Here is a 24401-nt window from a genome sequence, read left to right on the forward strand (position 1 = left end):
TCTCTCTATGTGTGTGCAAAACAAGAAATCACTTCCATTTACCAACACATTCTCGTCTCTGATTGGCTGAAATTCTCTACCGGGCTGAAAAAGCCAATAGGATTAGATGGCGTAAGTGACATCACAATGGTCATTATACAGTCATGTCAGTGGTAATTCAAACCTATTGTTCATTGAATCATTTAGGGGCGTAAATGATAAACACATCCTATAAATGTCGCTATTTGCGCAACATATTGATTGTGATCTTGCAGAACAGGAATGCAAATATTACTTTGTTCTGAAAGAAAATACGAACAATGTACCTCAAAATTTCCCCAGGAAAAAAAAAACGAAGAGAACAAAGAATGCTCTCTGCTTTTGTAGGCACAATGGTAAATGTGGCAAACGCTTAAAAAGAATCATAAAAAACACCACCAAAAAAACCACAAAAAAAACCAAAACAAAATGCCAAAAAAAAATTTCAAAAACAAATATTCACTCCATCCCGTTTTATGAACCAACAATAAAATCCAGTTACGTTTCCATTCATAGTAAATGTGCTGCCCGCGTTCTCCACCATCTTGTGCCTTCGCCTTCAGAAGTCAGTACTTTAAAATGAAGATTTTTTTCATCCGAATGAGTGTGCAAGTCCATTGTTTAAATACAACAGCTGTTCCAAGCAGAACTGTTTAGGTTACATCGAGCAGCTTAAAAAAAAAAAAAAAAAAAAAAAAAAAAAACCCCAGGCCTGTGAATAAAACAAACAAACAAAACAAACACTGAATTAGTTCAGTTACAAACAGTCACTTTTCACTGCTAGACGCAAGTTGCTAAAAGACTTCGAGTGGACAAATTGCACTAAAAGACGAGCGTGGGTTGTTGTTTTTTTTCACAAACGTGGGCCACTGCAGTCAACAGTCTCTGATTTTTTCAGTTTGCCTTTATTGAACGACTGGATGGAGCTGAGAAGGGCGCCCCTGCCCGCGCCATTGCCACCGGGAGGAGAGAGGGATGGAGGGACGGGATCGTTCCCGGGAGGAGGGGGAGGAGGTGGAGGAGGAGGAGGAGCAGCAGGGGGAGGAAGAGGAGGTGCTGGAGGTGCTCCTGCGGGAATCAGAGGAAACAATCCATCACAATCAGTCGAATATAACTACTACTGTTTAGTTATATCGAATATAACGAACCGGCAATATATAGTAGCTACTCAGAATCCTGTGCCGTATGTAAACAGGAAGCGAAAAAGTACAACAGCTGTTCAGAATGATACACTTACCACAAGCAGCAACATTTAAAGTCAACATGAAATAACTGAATATCTTTATATTTAAATTTATTTATATTTAATACATAAATACACAATATACTGCAATATAAAAAATAATATGAAATAAAATATAAATTAATTAAATAATTAAAATTATACAAAAAATATCAAAATATATATTAAGTATAGATAATTTAAATTATCTTTATTCATTTAAATCATTTAAATATAATTGTATTTACATATATATATTATATTATATATATAGATATAGTTATAAATATTTAATAATAATTTAATACCCAACATATTGATATAACATATAAAATATCTATCATTACTAATTATAAAAAAACTCAAATGTAATATTCAACTTATAAATATTTAATAATAATTTAATACCCAACATATTGATATAACAATATACTGATATAAAATATAATTATTAATTATATAATTAAAACTACAAAACTTGCATTATTTATAAATATACAAAATTTCATGATAGAAAATATACTGATATCACTGAAATAAAATTGAACTATGAAATTTAATTAAAATAATAAAATATACAAAATATTCCAATATTTAAAATATTTTTAAGTAAATATACAATATATTATAATTTTATAATATAAAATAATATATTATAATTATATATTATGATACATGATATGTGATATGATATGATAAACATCTATCATAGTTATAAATTTGAAAAAAATTATAGAATAAATTTAATTGTATAGTTCAATCACTCAATCAATTTAAAATATTTATATTTAAAACATTTATATTTCGTAAGTAAATATAGTATACAATAAATTATGATACTATAAATATAATTAGTACATGAAAATATGAGCGATTAGAAATAATACTACCATTTAATGTTGACTTTAAATATCTTACTGCTGATTTGTCATTTACTGACCAAACACCTTCTTGGAAGTAAGTGATGGACAGAATGACTCATGCCTTCTGAACCAATCAGCAAGATGCAAGTATCGTCAGCATACTAGTTATGCTTAGCTGTAACTGCTTTAAGACCACTATTTTGTTTTTATTCCTCATTCAAAAGAGCATGTAATAATAGTATCTTTAAAACGAGTATTATCATTTACAAATATATTACATATATAAGAACAAAAACAACCATCACAATCCACAAAACCAGTGTTTGTTGTTAAAAAAACAGAATTTACCCTTAGAAAAGCCCTCAAAAAGTCCAGAATGAAGCAAGTTTTGTGCCTAAATAGATAATTGCAGATTGTGAACTGTTAAAGTTGCATTAACCCTTCTCAGTAGGCTGGAAACTGTCTGGACCAAACTCATTTGCATGCATTTGCATGCATTAATATTGATGAGCAACAGTTGTGCTGTGGGAATCCGAATGTACTACTGAGGGAGGGTGAGGTGCAACTTTACGGTGGAAATAGATTATTATTATTGAATTACTTTACCCCACACACGTTCAAAATGGTGCATGCTCTAGTTTTGAAGACAGCATATAAGAGAGAGAGAGAGAGAGAGAGAGAGAGAGAGAGAGAGAGAGAGAGAGAGAGAGAGGTACACACAAGTTACTGATCATATCAGAGTGAGGCGACACATCGGATGATTATGATCTTGTAAGATGAATGGAGATTGCAACCAATTTCATGAGGAATTTGATGATTGATTATGAAAATGAGAAAGATTAGGTCTCCATTGGATTAAAAAAAAAAAAAAAAAAAAAAAAAAAAAAGATGTTAATGCTCTGGTGAATTACAATCGAAAACATTTTACCACATCATGCAACAAATACAGTATTATACTGGGAAACTGATTGTTGACATGGACATACTGGCTGTGGAAAGGAATGTTTGGATAAAACCAGGAAAAACAAAGTCTTCTGATGTATTTTATATAATGATTAAGGATGGACGGGACATTATAAACGGGACGTACCTGATCCAGGTAAAGGAGTGGGTGAGGATGGGCAGGTTGGAGGTGAACTCGCCCCAGAACCTGCTAGAAGACAAAAAATATGATTTGTTTTTTTATGGTGTTCTTTTACTGTATTTATACATTAAGAGCTGAATAGCTGAACCTATCAGAAGGGTTCTTGTAGTGAAAAAGCCATTCAAAATCAGACTTTTCTCAATAATGATAAACCTTTGAAAATCTGCGATGAACACCAAGGTTGTTTGTGGCAGTATCTGTGGCTTTAAAAGTCTTAAGTTCACATCACATGCACCTAATAAAAAAAAAAATAAAAATAAAAATTTTGGGTGAACTAGACATTAAAGCAAGGCTTTCCGCTTCGCTACCGTTCGGATGTTCTTGCTTAATGCTCTGCCCTATTTCTGTACTTTTCTCAGATTTTACTAAGATTTTTACTTCAGCAGATCAGCACAGAGCTCAAACAACTCATTTTTGGCACTAAAACTAAAAACTATTTGGGACTGGAATAATACTACAAAAAAGGGGACTTTTGCCTCCCACTGCCAGCAGCTTACATTCCGGAGAAGGGAAAAGTGAAAAATGAAAAAGTCGTGACATTTGCCAAGTATGGTAACCCATACTCAGAATTGGTGCTCTGCATTTAACCCATCCAAGTGCACACACACTGCAGTGAGAAGTGAACACACCGTGAACACACACCCGGAGCAGTGGGCAGCTCCAGCGACCGGGGAGCAACTGGGGGTTCAGTGCCTTGCTCAAGGGCACTTCAAGCCATGGGTATTGAGGGTGGAAGAGAGCGCTGTTCATTCACTCCCTCCCACCTACAACTCCTGCCAGCACCGAGACTTGAACCTGTGACCTTCAGGTTACAAGTCCAACTCTCTAACCATTAGACCACAGCTGCCCCCAACACAGCTGTCAGATGAGAGAAAGAATGCCTCCTGTTGAATATATACTTGTTGCATGAACTGCCGCAAACTTCTACAAATGATTGTGGTTCTTGAAACAAAGTTACTTGCTGGACTTCCAAAACTGGCAGAACACTCAGCAGACTGTCGTCACGGACCCCCTCAGCATACAGCCGGTGAGTCCCATGTATCTAGTGAATCACAACAGTTTATACAAAGTGTAGAGGAACATGCCGAAACTGATCGACACACTAATCAATGACACAAACAGGGAGCGAGACCCAAAGGCACACGAGACATCAGATTGTCACTAGTTTCTCACATTGCTGCCAGAGCATCCTCTACCCCAGATTTGGCTATGACAAGGCTTGCAAACACTGGTATTCTACCACCCCCTATACATCATGAAAACAGATTTGAAGCATTAATGAATGCGGGTGAGGAATCCCCAAATGTGATTAAACATGGATCATCGCTACTAACAGGCGCTCAAGGTCGAGCCAACAATGGCATTCAGCTCAGAACGCAGCTGAGGCCAGGACTCTGATAGTGGGTGACTCTAAATCAGAAACATCAGTAGCAGGAATACGACAATATACTGCTTTCATCAAGCAACAGTCTCTGATGTGAACAGGGAACTCCGGAACATTCTGATGAAGCACAAGACTACAAATCAAATCATCATCCATGTGGGGAAGAATGATAGTTGGAAAGAGCAGTCAGAACTCCTTAAAAAGGACTTCAGTGACCTCTTTGAAACAATTCGAAAACTCAAAGTTTAGTCGTTCATCAGTGGACCACTCCCAGCAAGGGGAACTAACATATTTTCACGGTTGCTTGGGCTGAACACATGGCTACAAAGATCTTGTAGTATAAAACGAGTGAATTTCATCGACAACTTCAATCTTTTCTGGGGCCAAAGACAACTGTTTAAACCGGATGGCCTCCACCCAAACAAACTTGGTGCAAGAGTGCTTAAGGACAATATCTAGTTCTCCCTCCGTCATCCTTCAGCAGAGTGTGTTGATCCACTCAGCCTGAATAGCACACACACACTAGGTCCAAGTCGTCATGTGGTTGACACATCCCACAAGGACACTGGTAACACCACGCAAAAACAAGCACTACTCATGGAAACTATCCCGGCTGAGCCCTGTCCATAGTAGGGCTGTGACCACGTCATTGGTTGTCTACTGCCACTGGCGGTATTGCACGTGACGTCACACAATTGCACACTTGTTTTGTATACAAGTGTAATAACAGTAATAGTTGCAAATTGTTTTATTTAGACTTTAAGTCTATGGTAATTTACAAATTACCTCAAACGCCATACACAGCGTTTTCTGTAGATTGGCAGGTATGACCGCAGGAAAATACAGTTTATGCATTCAGCAAATTGAATATGTTTTGGGCGGACCTTGTTGGGAAACCAAACACTACATCGCCGAGCTGTTGCCATCTCCATTCATGTCATCCATCCACGTTGGTACAAGTGTCTTAAAGTTCCCATGATCGCAAACGCCTGTCTGGTCAGGTTTGGTGAGGCTAAGTTTCTCCAAACTGGCCGAATACAAACGAGACTGTGATAAATGAAAGATGTTAACAATAAATGTGGCAACGTTTCCTATTTCAAAGAGAGTGCACGCAGATAAGGAGTTAATGCGCCCGCTGGATTTATACTTTCGCCTGTCTCCGCTTCGCGAGCCTCCACTGACTGCATGCGCAACTTCCCAAACGGACGAGGCTTTTATCAGTGAACCGTGTCTACACCGGACGTGACACCGCGTCGCAACAGGTTTGTCTAGTGTATTTGAACTCTGTCAGTACCTCATAAATAGGACGAGGCAGTTTACTGTCAGGGATTTTTCATGTCGTGTAGTGCTGCATCCAGTGTAGCATCACAGATTGATTATAATGAATTCTATAGTATTTTGTCATGTCACACCGCGCCGCTCGTGTCCTGCAGACAGGGTGTATTTAACTTTCTTATTTAGGCTACTTTCTTGTTTAACTCTACTATTTCTTTGATATATTTATTTTAGTGTTTTGCAGGCTGCGTATTCACTGACAGAAGTGCTAAAATAAACATGCATGTTTGTTAGATGATTGAGCCTCATTTATTATTAGTTGTGTTTAAAATTATATATATATATATATATATATATATATATATATATATATATATATATATAATAATATTCATTATATATGCATCAACACTGCACCAACGGCGGTAATTGGTCCATTAATGGTAAAAATCTGCCACCATCACAGCCCTATCCCATAGAGCTCATCACAGACAGACTGTGATGTATCAAAACAGATACAAGACTCAGCACCCAAGGACGACTTTCTGGAAAACAGCCAGGGACGCCAGGACAACAAATTTCAGCCACCGGAAACACCAGAGATACAGCCCATCTCACCAGACACATTATCCCTCTCTCCAGCATCTTCACTTCTAAAGCTTCTCACAGAAAATGGAGGAATTGGTGTATGCTGGGACCAAACTCTCCCATTCATTCACTGCAAGCCCCCAGATATCAACTAAAAAAATGGCGGGCCCCCCAACCACCAAAGCCTGTGGGCCCAGCTTGTCCTCCTCCTCCAGTGAGAGCTCTCCGACCGCTGCCACAATGCCAGGGCCAAAACCCTCCATCTGCTGTAGGTGAACCAAAAACAACTGATAGCAGCTCTCAGTGATATGTTTTGGGTCCCTGCTTTGATAGCAGCAACATTCACAATTGTTTACATAATAAGCGGGAACCCAGTGTACCTGTATATTGATCTCTGCTACCACTGAATCTAGATCTGTCTCTGTCAGAAAGAGATGCACTTACTTGATTCCTTTAATTCAAAAGTTAAGAATGTTATTGATGATATTGCTCATGTGAAAGTTAGCAAGAAGACTGGCAGACAAAAATCTGCAAGGAGAAAATCTGCAGGAGTACGGAGTGTGAAAAGACAATGCAGTGGATGTGGCGGAAGATGAAACTTAAAAATTCACTATAGCATTTGTAAAGACAACCTTCATGCTTTCAATGTGGAAACAGATTGACAGATTTTCTCCTCAAACTTTATAAACAGTAACTTAAACAATACTCACACTCTTTTTGCTACTGTTGAGAGACTGACAACCCCCCCCCCACCCCCACCCCCACCCCAAGTCAGATTCCCAGTGAAATGTGCTCAGACAGCAAATGCAATTAGTTTGCTTCCTTCTTTTCTGAGAAGATCAATAATATCAGAAAGGCGATAAGCACATCCTCAAGTTATACAGAGGTCAGACAGATTCAACATCAATATCAAAAAGATGATACCATGTCTATTTTTGAAACAACTGATAGCAACATTTTGGAAGAAATAGTGCAGCACCTAAAATCGTCTACCTGCTATCTTGACACACTTCCCACATCTTTTTTTCAAAAGTGTGCTTAACTGTTTAGAAGCAGATCTCTTAGAAGTGGTGAATGCCTCACTTCTTTCTGGGACTTTTCCAAACTTACTTAAAACTGCAGTTGTTAAGCCCCTTCTGAAAAAAGCAATCTTGATAACACCTTTTTGAGCAATTATAGACCAATATCAAATCTTTCTTTTATAGGCAAGATTATAGAAAAGGTTGATTTTAATCAGCTGAACAAATACTTAAACTCAAATGGATACCTGGACAATTTTCAATCTGGTTTCCGACCGCATCACAGCACAGAGACAGCACTCATTAAGATAATAAATGATAATTTGCTTAAATTCTGATTCTGGCAAAATATCAGTTCTGGTATTACTAGATCTCAGTGCTGCGTTTGACACTGTCGATCATAACATACTTCTACAGAGACTTGAAGACTGGGTCAGGCTTTCTAGGATGGCACTCAAATGGTTCAGGTCATACTTAGAAGGGAGAGGCTATCATGTGAGTCTAGGAGAGCATAAGTCTAAGAGGACGTCCATGACATGCGGAGTCCCACAAGGCTCAATTCTTGCACCACTCTTGTTTAGCCTGTATATGCTCCCACTAAGTCAAATAGTGAGAAAGAACCAAATCACCAAATTCACAGCTATGCAGATGATACCCAGATTTACCAACCATCATCTCCAAATGACTACAGCCCCACTGACTCCGTCTGCCAATGCATTGATGAAATTAACAGTTGGATGTGCCAAAATTGTCTTCAGTTAAACAAGGAGAAAACTGACGTCATTGCATTTGGAAACAAAGATGAAGTTTTCAAGGTGAATGCATACCTTGACTCTGTCAAACAACTAAAAATCAAGTCAGGAATCTTGGTGTGATTCTGGAGACAGACCTTAGTTTCAGTAGTCATGTCAAAGCAGTAACTAAATCAGCATACTATCTCATCTAAAAAACATTGCAAGTATTAGATCTTTTTGTTTCCAGTCAAGACTTGGAGAAACGTGTTCATGCCTTTATCACCAGCAGGGTGGACTACTGTAATGGTCTCCTCACCGGCCTTCACAAGAAGACCATTAGACAGCTGCAGCTCATCCAGAACGCTGCTGCCAGAATTCTGACTAGAACCAGAAAATCTGAACATATCACACCAGTCCTCAGGTCCTTACACTGGCTTCCAGTTACATTTAGGATTGATTTCAAAGTACTTTTACTCGTTTTTATAAATCACTAAACTGGTGGTGGTTGAGGAGAGACCCCCCCACATGACTGTAAAGTGCTTTGGGTGTACAAGCGCTATATAAATGCATCATTCATTCATTCATTCAATGGCCTAGGACCTAATAACATTACAGATATGTTCACTGAATAGAAACCTAACAGACCACTCAGATTATTAGGTTCAAGTCAGTTAGAAATACCAAGGGTTCACACAAAACAAGGGGAATCTGCTTTTAGCTATTTTGCTGCCAGCATTTGGAATCAGCTTCCAGAAGAGAGCAGATTTGTTAAAACATTAGTCACATTCAGATCTAGACTCAAAACTCATCTGTTCTGCTGTGCATTTATTGAATGAGCACTGTGTGATGTCCAAACTGATTGCAATTTATTTTATCTATGTATAATCATTTTCTATTTTTAACTGTCATTTAAACTTAAATTAATTTTAAATAAATTTTTAAATCATCTTCAAAGTTTTTAAATTCCTTGTTTTATTTTAGTGATTATTATTATTTGTATTTTTTTAATGATTATCTTACTGTCTTTTATGTAAAGCACTTTGAATTACCATTGTGTACGAAATGTGTTAGATAAATAAACTTGCCTTGCCTAAATATATGTCCTTTTCACATATTTCAAAAACATTTTTGTATTGGAAGAAAGTTTTATTCTTATAAAGAATATTGCAGTTTATCCAAAGCAGGTTGGTCTGGTTCATGGTTTACAACTCTTTACTAAACAGTAATTTAATCTCAAGTGGTCCAAAAATTGTAAAGTTGATTTCTTGACCATTTTTAATTTCCTTTTTTATACTTCATTTATAGCTGTTTTTATCATCTTTCAACTGCACACACACAAAAGGAAAATTAAAAATGGTCAAACAACCTTCACTGCATAATTTGAGAAAGATTGACCTTTTTTTTCCAAAATCCCGATGGATAAAATGAATGGAGAAAAATACTCAGGAACCCAAAACAAAATGATGTTTAATAAAAGACTACTAAAAAGACTACAAAAATTCACCCAATAATTTGCTGATTTTTTTTTATTCTTAGGCCAGTCAAGATGTAGATGAGTTTGTTTCTTCATCAGATTTAGACAAATGTAGCATTACTTGTTCACTAATGGATCCTCTGCAGTGAATGGGTGCCTTCAGAATGAGAGTCCAAACCGCTGATAAAAACATCACAATAATCTATAAATAATCCAGACTAATCCAGTCCATCAATTAATGTGTTGTGAAGCAAAAAGCTGAGTGTTTCTAAGAAACAAATCGTTTTTGACTTCAAACCATTGCTTCTGGCCAAAATATGAGTCCATAATCATAACACTAGCTCTAGTGAAAAATCCATCTCCTGTTGTCCTCTCACATCAAAATCCACCAAAATACATGTTAAGAGCTGTTTTGGACTGTTTTCACAGATAAATGGTGCTTGATCTGTGCAGTTTTCTCTCCTGATTCAGATGAGAAGACATTTATTTTTTACTGTAGAAAGCAATATTGCGGCTAGAGGACTCATATTTTAGCCAGAAGCATCAGTTTGAAGTAAAAAATTCTGAATGATGGATTTGTTACTTACAAACACACAGCTTTTCACTTTACAAGTTGTTAATTGATGGACTGGAGTGGTGTGGATTATTGTGATGTTTTTATCAGCTGTTAAGACTCTTCTTTTCAATGAAACACCAATGGTTATATAGGCTAATTATGCATTCTTTATAGCAACTTGTTTATCATATTCTTAATTCTTTCAAGCAGACATATTTATTTCTATAAACAAATTTAGACTGATTCAGACTGATTCAGTCAAGAGCAGTGAGTGATTTTCTGTCTTTCTTTTGTTGCTTGATTAACATTAATGACCTTGACAATTGCAACTAAATTAGGCTGCTATCCCTTTAAAACCAAATCTACAGCTGCAACAGATGCAATGTACTGATACACGTTCTCCCTACTGTTAACGTTCACTAAAGACGTAATCAACTGTGTTTACATGAAAACTCGTCACAGACCATTCAACATCATGTTGTGTGTATTTCTCCATTCATGCGATGCAAACGAGTACTTGTGTGCTGTGAGATGACCTTTGTGTGTGTGTATGGTTCGTTGTCTGTGCTCAGAAATCCCGAACGAACTGAGCTCTCTCTTGCGTCGTCAGATTTATCCATATGTCTGCTCTTCTCTTACTCCCACATACTGACATTTTTGAACGTTTTATGAGACGTGCAGCAAGTGTATGTTAGCTTATGTCCCACCGGTTATCTACGCATCTATTTAACCACACAGCAGATTCGTTCTTAATTAATTTCTTCACTAAATAATCCAACCCTAAAAATATCATCACCATTTTTACTCATTAAGGTAATGTCAATAGATTGTCATCATCGTTTTTGTCATTCAAAAGGAGTTTTAGCTCATTATCGTCAGTGAAATAATGTAGTTGACGAAAGTTATGACAAAAATTACGAAATTAACACTGCACTCCAGAGGATCTATTGGTGACGTAATGCTACATTTCTCCAAATCTGATGAAGAAGCATACTCATATACATCTTGGATGGCCTTAGGGTGTAGGTGAACTATTCCTTTAATAAAGGAAAGTTTAATAATATATGAAACCTACCAGAGTTGTTATTGTATTTGACAGAAAGCTCCTCCTCGTTTTCATACGTCGACTGTCTCGATTTCTGAAACCAAGACAGGAGTTTTGATTTTAACAACCATTATGTTTAGCATAAAACAGTGTGTGACTGTTCAGTGTGAATCCTAATTATGGGAAAGCCCTTGAACTCATGTACCTTTCTGGCCAAGATCTTTCTTTTCCGCTTCTCTTCCTCTGAGCCGTGGTGCGACTGCGCTCGCGTCAGCCTCTTGTGCTGGTGAATCTGAAAAACACACCAGATTTTCGGTATATAAACTTAAATCTACAGGAATTCAAAAAAAACGTTTGATAGAAAATCCTGTTGTAAAGCATTACATTTTATACAGCTGATGTCATCAAGTCAACTTTTCTACACTGAAACGATGGAATTTGTTTTTTTGCGACACTGTTGTGTAATGTTTCATAAGCAAGCCAAGCTAAACGTTTGTTGTGCAAGAAACCAACAGTGAATAAAGCAATGCTAACCGTCCTCTGTTCCTCCACTAGGCGCTTCTCCAAGCATTCCTTGGATGATTTTAGAGCCTCCTTTAATTTGGAGCTGATCTGGAGTTTGGAAAGATGGAAGATTTAACCAATTATTTAGTAAAACAAAAACTGGTTATATTAGTTTTTTTTTTTTTTTTTTTCAGTGTGTTTACCTTAAACTGGGGTTTCTCTGAGTTAAACAGCAGCACGTCATTGAATAACCTGTTAGAACGAGAGTTAAACTCAGCAGCGGTTCGTGCTTCAGTTTTAAAAACAATGTCAACATTCACAATTACCGCTGTAAAGAAGAAAACCACATGCTTTGGATTCACAATAATGTGACTTAGTCATAAATTGATGAAGACTTTATGCTCTGTACACTTCACTCTTAGGATGAATCTCACAAAACTGGTCAAGAACAACTTCAGCGCTATTGGTGTCCCGAGTTCAAGTCCCAGCTCAAGGACATTTCCTGATCCCGCCCCCCTCCGCCAAAAATAATTGTATTTTGAAAATTAGGCCTTTTTTTGCACCACTGCAATCTGACAGTATTTTTCAGGATATTATGTAATAAATGAATAAACTCATGACAATTATACCAATAATTTTATTTTTAAATTGATTTTAATTCTATTAAAAAAAAAAAAAATGTAATATGTAAATAAAAGTGTAATAGGGATATTTAAAAATATCCCCAAATAAAATACCATATAAAATATGTGAAGAAAATTTTATCATCAAAATAAAAGTTTAGGTTTACATACTATGTGTGTACTGTGTATGTATATATAAATATACACATATGTATAAGTTTAAAAATATTAGTATGTATATATATTTATACTTGTATATAATTTATATTATACAAAAATATAAATATTTTATATATAAATCTCTAAATCTCTTAAACATATTTTCCTTAATATATATGTATGTATGTGTATTTATATATACATAATAAATATACACAGTTCACACACACATATAATATGTAACTTTTATTTTGAATGAGATTAATTAATTTTAAAAATACTACAGGCCCCAAAGGAATAAGTTTGCAATTTGACATTATTTTCATGATATTAAGCAATAAACAAATTAACTCATGGCACTTATTCCAATAGTTTCTGAAATTATTTTTGTTTCTAAAAAAAAAAAAAAAAGTTAATTATATAAAAAAAAAGTAATAAAAATGTAACCCTTATAAATATAACAATAAAACAACCTAATAAAACATAAAATACATGTGAGAAAAATGATATTTAAAAAAGTAATTTTAACAGCAAAATTATTTCCAAAAGGAATAAGATATTTTAGTGAGATGCACTCCTGAGCACAAGCAGGCCTGAATATCGTAACTCACGGTGTTTGTAGGAGTTGGGAAACAGTTGGCATTCCCGTTTTGCAAGCTTCCGTGGACAGGATGGACTGAAGTACAGATACTGTGGGAAAACAGAAAACAAACGGTTACGTATTACATAAAACCATTAACTACAAACGCATGACCCACAACACAACACACTTTGAGATTACTGCTGTATGGATTCAACTGTTGTATAAAACTGAACAACCACCAATGTTCTGTACAAGGGCAAGTTCAACTTATTAAATGAACTTTAAAACTATTTAACCTATTACACATATGGCATCCACGCTAATAAAAAGCCTGTTAACTCCAACACATGCTCATAGTTTGAAATATTTTGGCTAAAAATTTAAATTTGATTATGCTTCCAGCTTACAATAAGACAGTACTACTCTCAAAACATTATGCATGTTACCAAATGCTTTTTTTTTTTTTTTTTGCATACTGACCTACGAGATGAGAATGGAGCTGGAGGATACTGATCCACAGGCACAGCGTCAGGCGGGCGGCCGTACGTCATTTCATAAAGCAAATGTCCAAACGAGTAGACGTCTATGCTTTCTGTTGTCTGATAGAAACGAAAAACATCAGCTTTTTAAAAATCATATATCTGAATTACTAATATATTTTAATTATTTACTATTAAAAGAAAACAAAAAATAAGGTTCTCTCACATTAATTTCCTGAACTGCGTTACATCAGGGTCTGTAATATGACGGCAGTCCCAGTAAGGAATTCTCTATATCCAACAATTTACATGTGTTCTCCTCAATCAGGACGTTAGACGCATGAAGATGCCCATACGGACAACCCTTGTCATGGAGAAATTTTAGTGCCTGGAAAGAAAACAGAAAATTGCATATTTACATAATTACAGGAAATTATATATTTACATTTCCAGAAAGAAGTACAGACTGAAAAAGAGCTGTTTAAAGTACAAGGTGAAATAAGAGTTAGTAAAACTAAATCTACTTTTTTTTTTTAAAGAAATGTATTTGATCAAAAGTACAGTAATATTGTGAAATGTTGAAAACAGCTGTGTTGGTTCATATTTTTGTGCAAACCGTAATACATTTTTTTTTGCTGAATAGAAAGTTCAAAAGAACAGCATTTATTTAAAACAGAATTATTTTGCAACATTATTGTCTTATGATCAAACTAATGCATTCTTGCTAAATACAAGTATTATTTTCCTCAAAAACTAGAAAAACCTTACTGACCCCAAACTTTTGAACAAATCAGTAAAACAAATACAAAAAAAAAAACAAAAAATATAATTCTGTATGCACATAAACGCCCATGTCAATGTCAGTTCAGTATGCAAATATTAAAACAACATCACTGACAACCACTCACTGTCATCACTAGATAATAAATGCAAACAACTGACAGCAATGGGAGACGTTCAAACTTGTACCTTTCTTTAAAAATCTCTGGAGCATGAATCCCAGTGGATGGATGTTAAGCCATTCAGGCTTAAAATAAAAGCAGAATAGAGGTTTAAAGCAAAACCCTTAAACAGGATGTTTGAGAAATATCTACAGCGCTGCCTTAAAAAAGCACAGGAAAAAAAAGTCTATAAATTCCTGTAAACTGGTTATTATGAAGATAAACTGTTAAGCAGACCTCCAGAATCTGTCTTCCGTAGGTTCGGATCTGCTGCTGCTGCTCCAAACCCCTGGATCTTTTTGGGATTGCAGTACTTCTTCAGAAAGGGCTCTTTTGGGCTTCACCTGAAGGATCCACAAAATTCAAGACAAGAATTACAGAAATACAAGTATGTTTTTAATTTATAATATTTGATCAGTCAGGTTAAAGAAAGCAAACCTTGCAGATGTGATCCCTAAGCGTGTTCCTTTCTCACTGAAAACTCGAATGACTAGAGCAGACGATTCACTGGTTGTTGCGAAAACTGACAGGAGAGATGTTTGTGAATGCTATGGAAAAATACAAAAACCAGCTGCAGTCAGACACATACAAACACTCGCAGTGTTTTTGTCCATGCAAAAGACACTTTTAGGACATGGACATGGAGCTATGAGGGTATTGCTATGAGGCTGAATTCAGAATTCAGATGTCTGACATGTTTTCCCATGAGCCTCATGGTCAGAAATGACTGTGTCATGCTTTCTTTATTAAACGCTGCATCTCGCTTGGATTTGCTTTAATTTGCTCAGGCTGGAATGCAGACAGCAAGGACAACAACTCCATCTGACTGATCATCTGTCTTCAAGTAACACTTATTTCCACCGTATTACCTGGAATATTATAACTAAAACTAAAAACTATTACAAAGATTTTTGATGTAATCATTTTCAAAATAAAATCTGAAATAAAATAAATACAGAAATTTTAGATGGAAAAACTATGCCTCAGCACACAAACTGAAATGGAAAGTACTAAAAAAAAAAAAAAAACTCAAACATGTATGGCTTCATTTTTTAACATTAACAAGGCATTTTTCCATTAAATGTATAACCATATTAGTTATTTAAAACCATAGCTATTTATTGGGCACATTTTCATTATATTTAATAATTTATAAGAATTCTAAAGTATTATTTACAATTATAAAAAAGCCTGCAAACTTTTACTATTTAAGTGTCTTAAACCGAATATCACTAAAAGTACTACACTGTGGGAGTTTGTATTAAAATAAGACACCAAAATAGAAAAATAATCTCTATTTAAAAATAATAAAAACAACACTATATATTTTATTAAAAACGTGAACCAAAAATAGAAAAATAAATTCTAATTTAACAATAATAAAAGAACTACACTGTATAATTTGTATAAAATGAGAACTGAAAACCACAAATAACAAGCCATTCAAAATGATATTAATAAAAACTACTCTCTATATTTGTTAAACTGTAAAATATTTTTTTAAAAAATCAACTTCTAAATAAACCAAGATTATTGGAGTACACTTAACACTTAAAAACAAAAAACTTCAAAATTTCTTTCTATTTCAAATGTCAAGGCTTAATACGGTGTGTTATTTGTTGTTCTTTTAAGTAAATTGATACATTTCTAGCAAATTTCGGAGAGAAAAAACTGTTTCTACAACCAAATTTGTCAGTGTGTAATGCTGTATAATAACGGGGTGGATTGTCGTTCAGATGTCTGCACGTGACTTCCACTGTGTGTCTGTGATCTGTTTAAACTCGCTGTACTGCTGCTGACGTCGAGGAAGCAGGGAAAACAAGAACACATGACAGCGTTCGCACACAAAACATCCAAACATTAAGGTCTGTACACAAAGACAGGCTCTTTTAATTCCTTACCCGACAGCACATTGGTCTGCTTAACAGCTTTACCAGACAGTAAGATTAAGTTATATACTGCTCATTTATTTTGCATTGCAATAACAGCAAGGAAATGCCGTGTGTAATTGTCATGAAAATGTCTATTGTCAAAGATGAGTAAAAATATCATTACACTACAATAATATATACTATATATATTATATATAAATTTATTGTATATATGCATATAGGACTTTAATTATGACTTATTATGATCAGAACTGACAGGAAGCAAAGTGGGACAGAGATGGGGGCGGGACCGGGAAAGGTCCTCGAGTTGGGATTCGAACTTTGGACATCTGTAACGCAAAGCCGCTGTATGTACACGCTACAATAATATTTTTCTTTTTTACTTACAAGAATTGATTTGCAATCTAAATAGTTTGACATTTGCCCCTAAAAACCAGCCAAATCTTCCTAGAAACACAATTATTTTTGCAACCACATGTACAACGCTCAGATATCCATCAACTTTTTACAACTTACAGGACAGAGTTGGAAGCAGCTTCATTGCAGACTGGAGGTCTTTGTCGGACAGGAACTTATCTGGACCCAAAATCCACCTATAATTGTAAGAAAATGAAATAATGGTCGGGGTACAAAGGGTCAAATAAAGCTAATATAGAAGAAAATAACACAAATATGGTCAGGAGAGATTAGTAAGGCTAGTTAAGTTCTTTGTGCAGCCAACACAAAGTGGCGTTGAATGCAATCAGCAGGATAAGACGACTTCATCAGGGTTACGCAATAAATGGGAAATTAAACACACTGAGGGTCAAACGTACTTGATTAATCAGAGCAGGAGAATCCAGGAAAAGGTCTGTTCTGGGTTTGCATGGGTCAAAAGAAAACTTACCCAACTTAATACTTGTTTGTCTTTGGGTTGATCTTTGTCTTGACTCATGAAGTACCTCTTTCTCAATCGCCGCCTATGACAAAGACAGATATTAGATAATTGGATAAATTTCAGTATGAATGTCACATTTCAACACAATATTAGAAAATAAAACATTAGAATAATGAAATATTATATTTTTTGCATTGTAATAAAAAAAAGCATATTTTCTGTTTTACATTTTCATTACCAGCAGAAGCATAAAACGCATAACAAATCAAAACGTTTTCACTATAATCTGTAATAAAAATAATATAAATATGATTTTTTTCAGTTTAAAAACTATATTCTACAAAGTACATTTTAAATAAATAATTTTTAAATACAGCATATTTTGCATTACAGTAATGATGATTACGGGTATGACAGATTGCAGGAAATTCCCCCTTATTTTTTCTTAAAAAACAATACTAAAATGGAATGGAAAAAGTCCTACATATAGCCTTTATTTCAGTTGAAATTAAAATATAATTTCCTATTTTCCGAGAAATATAAGGTTGCAATATTTGAACATGTCAAGGTAAATGTTACATTTTATTAATTGACATCTTTCCTCCTAAAAGAACCGGACCCCGTAAGTTTTCTTCTCAATGTGTCTCGGCGTGTGAAACTCAGGGTGTTTTTAGAGGACAAAATTTCCCATGAGCCTCTGAAATCCATCAAGGTGTTCAGAGAATACTAAAATGTGTCAAGTAAACCAACGCGCTGACCACTATATATAGTCACTGGGAGAAATAAATACAATAAACATGATCTGAATCCATTAACTTTTCAAAGTTCGTGATGTATCTCGAGAGTCTGCATGGTCAATGTAAAAACTAATTCTGTCCCCATATAAAAAAAAACATCAAATAAATAAAATCACTAACAAAAAATATGTTATAAAAGTATAATCTTAATATGAAATGAAATTGGACGGAAGCAACTAAACTGCTTTATCACCAAGTGTCTTTTAGACGGCGCTCAATAACTTCCCATTTTGGAATCGGATTTCTGAAAAACATGGACACCTGCCTGTAAGGCTATTTCTGAAAAAAAGAAGGACGGGGAGGTATGTTACAAATAATTTGATGCAAACCAAACACATTTTTTAGTGTTAAGTTAAATGCCCTGGTTGCATTACCTGATGTAGTTTACTGGATAATTGTTAGTGGCGAGGAAACTTTTTTGACCAGCTCATCGCTGGAGGAGGATTGGGTGGGTGACGTGTGATATAGTTTAGGATAGGCTCTGTGGAACCCCACTTCCTGACGCTCGGCTGATAAACTCTCTGTCCATGTTTCCCAACAGCGTTCTTAGGAGGAAGTGGCAGGTTGAGGGCCGGAGATCTGTGAAGACAGAGAGACTGACTCATATGTTACTCTTTCACTGACGGGAAGGCTAATGTTAAAAGCTTTCTGAGGCCTGTGAGTTTTTTGAGTGAATCATTGCCACTTGAGACATCCCAGCAATGCTTTTCAATTTATTTTGAAACAGCAGCTTGTCAAATGCTTATAACGGAAATTGATGTTTTCCAAACACAGCATTGTTCTAACGGTCCACTTTTTGTTCTTTTGGCTTTTTTTTTGTAAATCGTATTATTTCAGTTTTTTTCATGTCAACTTAATAAACTATTCTTCACTGTATCTGCCTGTAAGAGGCAGACAGACAGACAGATAGATAGATAGACAGACAGATAGAAAAAAAAGCAGCAGCTAGACAGAGAGAGAGACAGACAGACAGACAGAGGACAGACAACAGATAGGACAGGCGACGATAGAGACAGACAGACAGACAGACAGACCAGACAGAAGGACAGGACAGATAGACAGACAGATAGATACGACAGATAGAGAGGACAGACAGACAGGAAGAGACAGCCAGACAGATTGACAGAGAGACAGATAGACAGACAGATAGAGAGACAGACAGTCAGACAGAACAGACACAGATAGATAGGGGACAGACAGAGACAGACACAGATAGATGACAGAGAGACAGAGACAGACAGATAGAGAGACAGACAGACAGACAGACACAGATAGATAGACAGACAGATAGACAGATAGATAGACAGACAGACAGACAGACAGACCAGATAGACAGATACGACAGACAGACAGACAGACAGATGACAGACAGACAGACAGATGACAGACAGATGACAGACAGACAGACAGACAGATAGACAGACAGAGTAGCCGAGAAGACAGACAGACAGATAGATAGACAGACAGATAGAGGAGGACAGACAGGACAGACAGTAGGATAGATAGACAGTGATAGACCAGACAGACAGACAGACACAGTAGATGACAGAGAAAGACAGAGACAGACAGATAGAGAGACAGGACAGACCAGACAGAATAGACAGACAGACACAGATAGATAGACACAGATAGAAGACAGGCTAGATAGACAGATAGGAAGACAGACAGACAGACAGATGAAGGGAGACAGACAGAACAGATAGATAGACAGATAGATAGACAGATAGACAGATAGATTAGACAGATAGACAGACAGACAGACAGACAGACAGACAGGGACGACCGACAGAAGATAGACAGACAGACCGAGACAGACAGATGACAGACAGACAGACAGATAGACAGATAGACAGACAGACAGAACAGACAGACAGACAGATAGACCAGACAGACAGACAGACAGACAGACAGGACAGACAGATGACAGACAGGACAGATAGACAGATGATACAAACAGAAGATCGACTAAGACAGACAGACAGATAGACAGATAGACAGATCGATGATAGATAGATAACTCCATAGAACCAGACAGCGTGACAGACGAGCAGAAGACATAGATAGATAGATTAGACTAGATAGATAGATTTAGATAGATAGATAGATAGTCGATAGATAGATAGATAGATAGACCGACACAGACAGACAGACCAGATAGATAGACAGACAGGATAGAATGACAGACAGATAGATGGACAGATAGACAGACAGGATAAATAGACCAGAACAGACGAGACAGATAGACAGACCAGAGAGACAGACAGGACAGATCAGAAAAATAATCGATAAAAGATAGACAGATGAGGGATAGATAATAGATAGATAGAATATATAGATAGATAGATCAGATAGATAGATAGATAGAGTAGGACACAGACAGACATATAGGATAGACAGATAGATAGACAGACAGCTAGATGGACAGATCTCACTCACTGTCCAGGCTGGTTGTCTGTGGAACGGCCCCTCTGTACACGAATGTTTACTCCTCCTGTTACAAGAGACAAACCATGATGACTGGATCCACAGCCAGCAAATATACATTACAAAACGGGTAATCAAAATAAGAGCCTGCTGAAAAAAAAACAAAACAAAAAAAACAAACAGGTTCAGATGGTCTTCTCACCTAGTTCAGCCGGACTAGTGGAAACCAGCCTAACACGCCATCTTTGTTTTTTGTTTTCTTCTTTCTTCTTTTTAAAAATATTGGTCATTCCAATAGACCAAAGTCATGTAGTCAACGATTATGGTTTTTTACAGTTGAACTGTGCAAGCAAGACACCAAAGAGGAAGTGAAAAGACCCAATGTAACATGTGCTCCAAAACCTCACGCTGACCCTGACGCTCACAGCCACTTTTTTATTCGCATTTAATGTTTGACTCTCCTGCAAAACGTCCACCTGATAGTTTCCATTAGACTTAAACCAGAGCAAAGGCGCTCAGTTTTTCCAGCCCGTCACACTATTTTCAGCCCACATCCGTTACGTTGTCGATTTTGAATACCACATCAACATGGTGACTTTTCTCTTTCCAAAGTACACCATTAAAACCCATATGAGAGTAATGCATGTAAAGGATGTTGTAATGAGCTTATTGGTGTTCCACAATAGGTCTACCTGAGAGCTACAGCTAGCGCTGTAATGAAAAAATAATAAAACAACCTGGGAACCAGCCTTGTAAGGTGTACACAGCCGAACTGAAAGCAGTGTTACTAGATTGCCACTTTCAATTGAATGAATATGAGACAGGAACAGATGAATTAAACGTGAAAGGCAACCACCCTTATCTCTTGCGCTTTTGGTTGCAACAGCAAGAGGTAAGTGTCCTTTCTGCACAAAATGCCCGTTGCTACAATGTTCAATTCCCGACCTGTAATCCAACCATGTTTAGCACGACAGACCTAGTCTAGTTTACATGTCCCCCCGCATGAGAGCTTACAGGCGATGTGTAGATCGTTGTTTGAAATAATAGCCTAACTCATCTTGTTTAAATTTCTAAACTGAACAGATAAAATCGAAATCCAACAATTACTACACCCGATTACTTATGACTTGCTTTTGAAGGTCGATGTGTTTTTGACTGAATCATAAAGAAATACAGTATTAAAATTAAAATGTGGGGGGTAAAGAAGTTACAAACAGCCACAGTTTCTTCCTCCACTTATTCAAATTGTACATTGTGTCTTACCAGTAATTTAATATTCGGGGGAAATAATATGTTAGTAGCTGGATTCTTGCATGCATAAGGGATGCTTCTGAAATTTCCCATATTTTTACCTGAGTTTTACCAAACGTGTGCCACGAAAATGGTGCCAGTATGGGACTACTCCCATAAACATTGAAACAAACCTTAAACATAAACTCATTCTGAGTTACTGAATCAATAAATGCGATTAATCCTGAGATTACTCCGACAAATAAATAGCAGAAAACATCAGTAAAAATACGACGATGCAACACTAAGTTGTGAGTTTTTGAAAAACAACGGGTGGACACACAAAATCACTTTGTTTTTGTACTAAACAGTGTTAAGGCGTATTGTACTACATTCTCAAAGTTTTAAAACGGATGCGGATTCGTCCCGCCCGGCTGTCCGGTATGGTGCCGTTTAACGTTTACCGGTTGAGTGTGACCGAGCTAAAACTCTGGTCCTGGCCCTGCGATACGACGGAGACAGAATCCGCAGCGACGACACGTGATGTGCGATACCAGGCGCGGCACGGCTTCCTGCCCGGAGCAACGGCTGCGGCTGCTGCTCCATGCACGCCATCCCGGTACCATAGACTGGCAACACACACAGGCACGCACAGGTTCACGACAGGTTTTCGGTGTGACCGTAGCAGCCCGGCTACCGGTCGGGTTAAGGCGATGTTCCGATATCACAGCGAGTCCGTGCTTTGTGACAACGTGTGAGGAGAAACGAATCAGAAAACATGCCATTGAATTCTTACGTAGATGTTTCAGCGGAGAGAAGCTCGTCCACTCTTGTAGTAGTGCGCACTGATTTAGTGAAAGTGAATGAAGACGGCCGCCATTTTTTTATGACCTTGATATCGTCTTTATTTTATAAAAAACAAGACAACCATATATTGTACAAGGACATTTATTCTATTTGGCCAATGTACGTGAGTGCTTGTGATGTGTTCTTCCTGCAATAAAAAATAGGAGAGAGAAAGAATTGACGGCGCTGTTTTTAGTACAAATGCTATACAGCTCAAACAGGCAACCTCATAGGGCTCGCGGCTAAATTCAGTCATATTAGATTGTCGGGTGGGTGGCGCGGCTGACAATGAAATGAACAACTTTCGTCAAAGTAAACAAACAAACCAACAATTTAAACTTTAGTTATGGCGGACCTGTTTTTAGGACACCTTTTCATTTGGAGTTTTGTAACACGAGCGCTGCATATCTTCCGCCGAAGCTCTTAGCAGGTGAAGCGAAAGTGTTTTCAAGGGACCATCACGTGGAACAGGCGCGGTACATGTGACTCAGTGGAAACAGCGCTACGGTGGGTGTTCTCGGTTTCTGGTTATAATGTGAATTTATTTACACTTAATGTAGAAAGAACCAAAGAAAACAAATATGAAGCATTCCAAACATAGATTGTAGTTAATCAGAATACATTTAATTTTTTTGCACATCAATGTTACAAACATAGAGCCAGAGGCAAATATTAAAACAAAAGGGTCTTTCCACGAACAATGTAACTATGCATGGATAGTATTAATGTATGCGCATTAATATATACATGGTTGGTATCAAGCATTTGATGGGTGTTGTCCACGAACCCAAAGGAAGAAGGCAATGGGAAACGTTAACGGACAGAGCAAACAAACAACAGCGGTTATCAAAAAACTTGGGTTGGGGAAAAAGTTCCAACTGATTTTGTTTGAAGCTGACATTATCGGGGTTTCAGTTTCCATGTAATTTTACACTAAGAGTTCTGTTTAACCTTATGATTTTAAAGGCCGATTTTAAATAATTATATCTTAAAGTATTCAAAAAGTTATCTCCTTGCTGAGTGTCGACACAGCCAAGTTATGGCACACAACCAAACAGGTGAAATGCAAAAAGAAGGACTTGTTTATTTTTTCATGACACTTTTTTTATTCAAACATGCTTCTCAGCGGACAAAAAACAAGGAATATTCTAATCTCTGCATTAAGCGGAAAGATTTCCAAAGAACAAAAATAAGCACGAAAGAAGCATTTAAGTTACTGGAAACACATAAAAACCCTGAATGACAAAACGTTCACTCAAATTCCTCACATGAGTGTTGTGGCGTCGTGTGGCAATCATGACCAGACCTCTTCCTTCCATGACCACCGTGTTCGTTGACCGCCCAGGAACACAGAAATAAAAGCCGAAGGACATTTTGATCTTTTTTGACCTCCCACTTATCCGACGCCACACCTCCCCTCTCCGATGTAGATGGGTGCCGGGAAAGCGTAGTTCACTGGTAGAGGAACACGCAAGCTTTGCCGGGCAAAACTGGGTCCCCAGAACTGCTGAGATCAGACCATTCATCCAGCAACTCATGAACAATATGGTCTGGAAAGAGGTGGTTTGGTTTTTTGGCATATTTCGGGGTCGACAGGTGGAGAGAATTTGTGGCCCCCGTCAGCTCCGCAAAAAAAAGTGCGCCATCTCTGGCACTGAATGTTTTGTTTAGCGAGGCCCCGGTCACGCCAAGTAAGCGACCGTTGCCCTACTGTGATGGATGCA

At 36.9% G+C, this 24401-nt stretch overlaps 1 pseudogene; it reads right to left on the reverse strand.

Annotated features, from left to right (window-relative positions):
- Window positions 1-477: 477 nt before the first annotated feature.
- On the reverse strand, window positions 478-24050 carry LOC122134553 (annotated as a pseudogene).
- Window positions 24051-24401: the final 351 nt, after the last annotated feature.

Source organism: Cyprinus carpio, unplaced genomic scaffold, assembly GCF_018340385.1.
Source record: "Cyprinus carpio isolate SPL01 unplaced genomic scaffold, ASM1834038v1 S000006552, whole genome shotgun sequence".
Lineage (NCBI taxonomy): Eukaryota > Metazoa > Chordata > Actinopteri > Cypriniformes > Cyprinidae > Cyprinus > Cyprinus carpio.